Raw genomic sequence first — 6,987 nt, 5'->3', positions numbered from 1 at the left:
GAATCTTTCTTTCAATCTAAATGGTAGAATCATGCCTATGAGGGCATTGGCCTATAGGGTAACGAATCGTTCATGTTAGGCTACAACCCAATGCGTTAAATATGTGTGTTGTTCGTCCACTACTCATTCATATACCAAATCCCCACGTTGACAGTTGACACACACTAACACGGCGGTGTAAAAAACGATCTGCAGTAGGCTATTATTATGTGTAAAACTGCAGAAGGGTGGGGGTCTTGGGGAATACAACTCTCAGCCCATCCCATCAGCTATAGTGCACGTTCAAACGTTGTTTCCTTACCGATTCATGGCCATTCCGGGGCCTCCCATCCCTCCGCCAGCAGCGGCACCGTTTACCGGCTTGATGTGTTGTCCAGTACCCGGACCTGGCGCTGCTCCCCCGGCCACCACGGAGCCCATCATCCCGGCAGACCCAGGGTCTCCGCCGGGCTGCCCACCTCCCTCCATGCTCCCTTCGTTCCCCATCTCGGTCTCGGCTCAGGAAACGGATGAGCTAGACGGAGGAGGGAAATGTGTTAAATCGGCGGTTTGTTTTCCTGGTTTGTCTTTTTGCCTCGTATAAAAAAAGAAAGGGTAAAAGAAAAACTGTGGAGAGCGAACTCAGCGTTGCTCCTCCATCACCACCACCGCCATCATCATCATCATCATCACCATCATCCTCATCTTCATCATCACCTATAGCGCCCGCGATCTGGAGTACACTGCCTCCTCCTCCTGACGTGCATGTGTCGGGAGCGTGCTGCGCGACAACGAGAACAGTATGGGAAAAACCATGAGAGGAGAGAGTAGAAACGAGCGCGCCTCTCTCTTCTCCCTCCCTCGCTCCCTCCCTCTCTCTCTCATTCACTCTCTCCCTCTTGTTCACTCTGCCGCGGGCTGGAGCTGAGCAGAGGAATAGTAGGCTACGAGAGGAATGGAGAAAGCTGGTCTACGTGCACGTTGCACGGGCCACTGCCTTACCTTGTTGTTGTTACTGGAGAAGAGACGGGAGCGCGTAGAGCCACCAGGCAGGAATGGTGAATCAACTGCACCGGAGTAGCACGTGACTCGGACTCCCCAAAATCGCGCCTTGCTACACACCTGGTGGATGTGCATTGACTACTAATTGCGCGCGTACGTGGCGCGCGCGCGCGCGTGTGTGTGTTAAATAGCCTACACATATTATACAGAGTTGTGTGTATGAGTATAGACAGACAGACAGACAGACAGACAGACAGACAGACAGACAGACAGACAGACAGACAGACAGACAGACAGATAGATAGATAGATAGATAGATAGATAGATAGATAGATAGATAGATAGATAGATAGATAGATAGATAGATAGATAGATAGATAGATTCTCAAATGCCCAGTCTTGAGGTTGTTGGTAACTCCTATGTGTGATAACTACTGTAAGTGATCAATACATATCGGTCAATTGTTCATCAAATCAACGTTGTGGCGACTGAGAAGACACTGTAAATAGTCAGAATAGAATTATGAGAAAGACGTGGGTTAAACGATAGGCTACATAACAGAGACAGACAGCCAACGACACAGAGACACGATGCTTCAGTTTTACCAACCAAACTGTGAAAGCTCTCAAAAAGGGGAAAGACACAGGGTTAATACTGAAAACAGCCAATATGTGTCCACACAAGGGATAGACATTTGGATCTTATTTGGTAAACGTTGAACCTTTGGAATGTGGGTGTAACCATGGTTAAACGTCTATGACGTCATATCAATAAATAATCCTATATATACCTGTATGTGTGGGCAGTTCAAAGAGGGCCTAAAACATGTATTATAAACATATCTCATTCTAGTTGTTTTCTTCTCTTCAACTGCTTTATTCTTTACTATAGGAATTGTAAAATATTGTATGAGAAACTATGACTTAATTTTATTTTAAAGTCCTATACAGTTAATGACACACTTTCTTTAACATCCCATCCCTATAGTCCACACTAACCCTCAACACTGTTATGGCATCCTTTTCTTTTTCTTTTATAATTTTTATCCCACAATTTTGTAACCCATTTTTCAACCCTGTGTCAATTATCTAATGTGATCCTGGGCTCTACACACCAGCAACGGACTTGAACACATGCTTCCTTCATGCCTGAGTGTCCAAGTTGCTCCTTTACACCTGACAGGGGGGAGTTTCCCTGGTTGGACGTAGCGCGTGGAAGGAACACGTTATTCCAACCAGTTCCTTTCCCCTCCATCAGGCGCCCCGGCTGGCCAGGGGGAGGCAGTTTAAAGACCAGGACTACTGCATGTTTTTTGTGAGGGTACCTACCCTAGAGGACACGGGGAGAACATGCAAACTCCACACAGAAAGGCCCTTTCGCCAACCCCGCCTTGGGCTGTTATGGCATCCTTATTGTTCTGGACAAGAACATTACATGGATAATGAAAACCTAACTTGCACACATAATACTATTGAAGAGCATGATTTATCATGCTAATATAGGCTTACCTCTTTAAGAGCTTGAAATGTCAGACTTCTTCAACAGTGAAACCTGCATCAAATAGTGATTTGACATTTGTAAATCAAACAGTGGCCATATGTGTCCATTCCACTTAGCAGACAGCAGTTAAAGGTATTCTAAGTGAACTTCTTTAGTAAAAAATAAGTGTTAAAAAGCTCTATTGCTATAGTGTTTGTTCAGTAACAGGAGTCTCCACGTCATTCCAGCTTTTTATTAACCAGAAACTGCATTTTCAGAAACTGAAACTTGGATACCAATTTTATCCAATCAGGATAGAGACCACAATCAGGACACAGATTGTGTTCTGATTGTAAGTGATGACACAAAGAAATGAACGGACAAAATTGGAACTATGAACACTATGAAAATTATAGTTACTACAAATTTAACACTCTATAGCAATGATTATCGGAATATAGTGATTTAACCTTTTAACAAAAAAGTTTTTGAGCAACTGGTTCATTATTGATTGAATGAACAGTGGGGGGGGGGGGGGACTTGCCATTGCCCATTACAGACTTGGAGTTGACTTGGAGTTGACACGTTTTATGTTGATTTATGTTGTTGTAGCTGTAGTACTATACTTACAGTACTACTTAAGACCGTATTGAAGACCCATGTATTCACTGTGGCCTTCAACACGGCTTGATTGTATAATTTGTATAACTTTGTAATGATTTTAGCCCCCCCCCCCCCTTTTCCTATATTTTTGAGAGCCTACGTATATTCAGCTATTAGTGTAGATTTTCGTCTTACACAAACATTAAATTCCCATTGACAATGAATGGAGAATTTACGTCATATGTGGACGAGCAAATCGGTATTTTATTCTTACACAAACCTTAAATTCCCATTGACAATGAATGGAGAATTTACGTCATGATGTACGATGATAAGAGCCCCCTCACTTCACACAGGTGTGATTTTTTTCTTCATAATATATTATTTGTTATGCATATATTTTTTTCTTAAGTTTTCTTGTATTTATCTGTTTTTCTTTGTTTTTGCCTGTCTTGCTTTTCTTGTTTTTGAGCAGGCAGCCTCTCCAATGCACAGCTTTGTGCAGTCTGTCTTTCTGTCCGTCCGTCCGTTTGAGCACGGAAATATTGGATATCATGTTGTTGACATCAGATGTCATCATTCTGCTGTACAGACTAGAAAAAAACACTTGTGTGAAGTGACCGCTCACTTCACACTTTGGTCGACCATTGGTTGTTGTAATATGTGCTCTAAAATAAAGTGTGAGTTGAGTTTGAGTTGATAGATCGATAGATAGACAAACAGACAGACAGACAGACCTTTTGGTCCCACAGGCGAAAGTCTGTCGCCAGAGCAGAGGCAGCACAACAGTTAAAGTACAGAGTATACTTGTGGTAGCAACTGTTACAGATGGCAGTTGTATTTGACATATTAGTTGTAGTTGTTGCTAGCTGTTGGTACAGTAGTAGCAGTAAGAAGAATAAGTAAGAAGAATTTCAGTAAGAATTTCCCAGATAAATGAGATGTCAAAGCCTGCACTTAAAAACAACCAGCCTGTCGAGTGTCCTTGGCGTATTGTTGTGAGGGAATCGACAACACCCACCTGTAAAGCTAGTGAATTATAGCTTTGGCATGTAGCCATGTAGCTATACAAACAAAGCTATTTCTTTGCTGTGACACCAAAAACACCTGTTACATTTCATTTTGTGCTGAAGCTATATATATCTTTCACCAGTGGTTGAGAGTGTACAGTATTTCCTCTGAGGAAGTTTAACACAAACTTGTGTTTGCTGTATTGAAACTATTTATTGTGTACTTTGGCAGGCAACCTGCTGATGTCTTTGCTATTATACGAAGCAATTTATCCAGTAAAATACTGAAAGTGCATCTCAGACTTAGTTGAATCCACCAGCTATTTTTCAACAATGGATGACAGCTATTTTCCTGCTCCCAGTTGGTAGATATATAGGCTGCTCAGGAATATACACCCTTTATGTGCCATTTGTACTACTTCTTTCTATGCAAAGTAATTTGTCTGCTATTGAATAACCCAGTTTATTTTCCCTTTTACAAAGCAGCTTACTTGGTAAAATATTACATGTGACTCTCAGGGCCGGATCTACCATAGGGCACTTTGGGCACGTGCCCAGGGGCCCTTGGCCACCAGGGGCCCCTCAAAAAGGGGGGCTCCACATAAAATTTCCCTGAAATAAATGGTGTCTGGGGGGGGTAGGCGACCGGAAATAGGCTAATATAACGGCATAAAACTGCCCCAAAACGGCTCCAAAACCGCAAAAAATTTGCGCGCGCGTGAAGGGGGGGCCCTTCGAGCTTCAGTGCCCAGGGGCCCTCAGAGGTGTTAATCCGGCCCTGGTGACTCTTGAACTTATTGGAGTCGACAAGTTAATGTGACCCGTAGATGAGAAAGTTAGTGTATCTTGTCGCTGGCCAGGAAATCTGTGGAGCATGTATCGATCACACAGACAGACTGACTCATTGGCGCATACTTAAGGAGATTAAAATGAGGCATGTGCCAGCACTCCACTTCACTCTGAGCAACAAGCCAAGGCGGGGGAACCCTATTGGCTAAGCATAGGGGTCTTGATTGATTGATATGTGGGGTTTTACCTCATTCAGCAATTTCCCTGCCCATGTCAAGCAATAGCTACAGACGAGGCCTCTTTGCCATTTATCTCCTTTTGGTCCGTCTTGTTTCTTACTGTTGTCTCCTCCCACGTTGCTTCCCATAAAAGAATGACTCAGAGACAGACGGTGGCTTCCTTTCCTGTTAATGACAGCTTCAAGCCTTCCTCCACTGACCTCATCACCAGCCCATTCAAACCTCTATAGTCTATACGATCCATTGTGAAGTGCTCATCTACTGTAGGTCAGTTAGCAGTGGTCAACAACATCCCATCATGATCATGGTTTTCATTCCTCAAACTTGACTATGGGAGACCGTATGCAATTATCTAGCAGGTTAGAATAGAAAGCAGGTGATAGCAGTAATAATCCCCAGGACTGCAGAAGTTGAGAATCACATGGATTTTGTAAATGTCATTTACATATGTGCAGCTGTTTCTGAGTCATAAGCATCTCATTGGTTTCTCAATCAGCCCTGCAAACTAATCACTGGAACATTAAGTAAAAAAAACAATGTTAGGTGTTCATAATCCTTCCCTCCCTAATTGTCCTTGTACTCAATCCAACTGAAAAAACTGTATACAACAGTGTACAGCACTTTGGTCAATACTGGTTCTTTTTAAATGTGCTTATTAAATACATTTGACTTGACATGCAGTGGAGATAACCAAACGGTCACATTTCTTCACATTTTCTTCCTTTCTGAAGAGAAGCCTATATAGTTCTACAAAACATTATATATAAGGCATGTGCTCATCTGACAATATACCCCTTTTCTGAGGATGGATTGGTCACATTAACACAACCCCTTAGACCCAGAAAGGGCTAGAAGAACAATTTAGGAGATGCTATAACAGAACAAACTGTGTTGAGGGTTTGTGTGGATGCGATGGGACGTTAACGAAAGTGTGTGACTGTGACAAATGATCCAACATTAAGTCATAAAAATAACAGAATATTATAATGTGAATATTACAATACATGTTTTAGGCCCTCTTTGAACTGCCCACGCGTAGGATTGCAACGTTATTATTTTTTTTGTGACCAACTTTTTATTTTTGTTTTTTTAAAAGAACCCCGGGTTAGCACAGACATTACAGGAGAGGGAAACAACAATGATGCATACGTATAACATAATACATGTTTATTTTTCTAACAAAACAAATAAGATGGAAACCAAAACAAAACGTGGCAATGATGTTGAAACAGACAAACATGGATGGATCAGACTTTGTTTACAGGAGTACAAGTATTCAACCTAACGGAGTCCTGATTTAACCTTCTGTGCCGCTGTAAGTAGGGCTTGGATGGAATCTGTCCTTGCTCCCTGTGCTCGAGCACTGGAAGCTTCCAAACTCAAGACGTCATAGAAGGATAACTTCCAACGGTGGATACTGAGGTTATGGGGCGGTTTCCATCTCATTACCAGCATCTTTTTTGCAGCTGTTAAACCGGAAAATAGCACTCTCTTCTTGTGAAGTGATAGGCTTAGAGATGAATCGTCATTTAGTAACAGAATGTGTGGTAAACACGGTATGTTTGTCTCGAGTATATCAGACAGGAATAGTGCTACCTTTGCCCAATAGGCTAAAACTCCTGGGCATTCCCACATCATGTGTACGAATGTTCCGATGGGTTTTTGCGGACATAGTGAGCATAGAGGGCTTTGCAGTCTTTTAATTTGGCAGAGTTTCCTGGGTGTAGAATAAAATCTTAAAATCAATTTGTAATGGGTTAGTTGATTGTTATAATTACGAGATGTTAGTGGAATATTATTCCATACGTTCTGCCAATTTATTCTGATATTGTAATCCTTTAGATCTATGTTCCATACAGTGATATTACCTGTAGTAACATTTAAT

General features: G+C 42.1%; 1 pseudogene across 1 annotated transcript in view; it reads right to left on the bottom strand.

Moving 5' to 3' along the window:
- Positions 1 to 486, bottom strand: part of LOC306932278 — a 65,460-nt pseudogene extending 64,974 nt beyond the window's left edge. The window contains exon 1 of the transcript in view: positions 302 to 486. The product of the transcript in view is annotated as an uncharacterized misc_RNA (transcript). The remainder of the gene's footprint in view (positions 1 to 301) is intronic.
- Positions 487 to 6,987: the final 6,501 nt, after the last annotated feature.

This window comes from Electrona antarctica (genome assembly GCF_951216825.1).
Source record: "Electrona antarctica genome assembly, chromosome: 2".
NCBI classification, from domain to species: Eukaryota; Metazoa; Chordata; class Actinopteri; order Myctophiformes; family Myctophidae; genus Electrona; species Electrona antarctica.
Note: the sequence above shows the minus strand (reverse complement) of the source record. Positions and strands in the feature narration are given on the sequence as shown.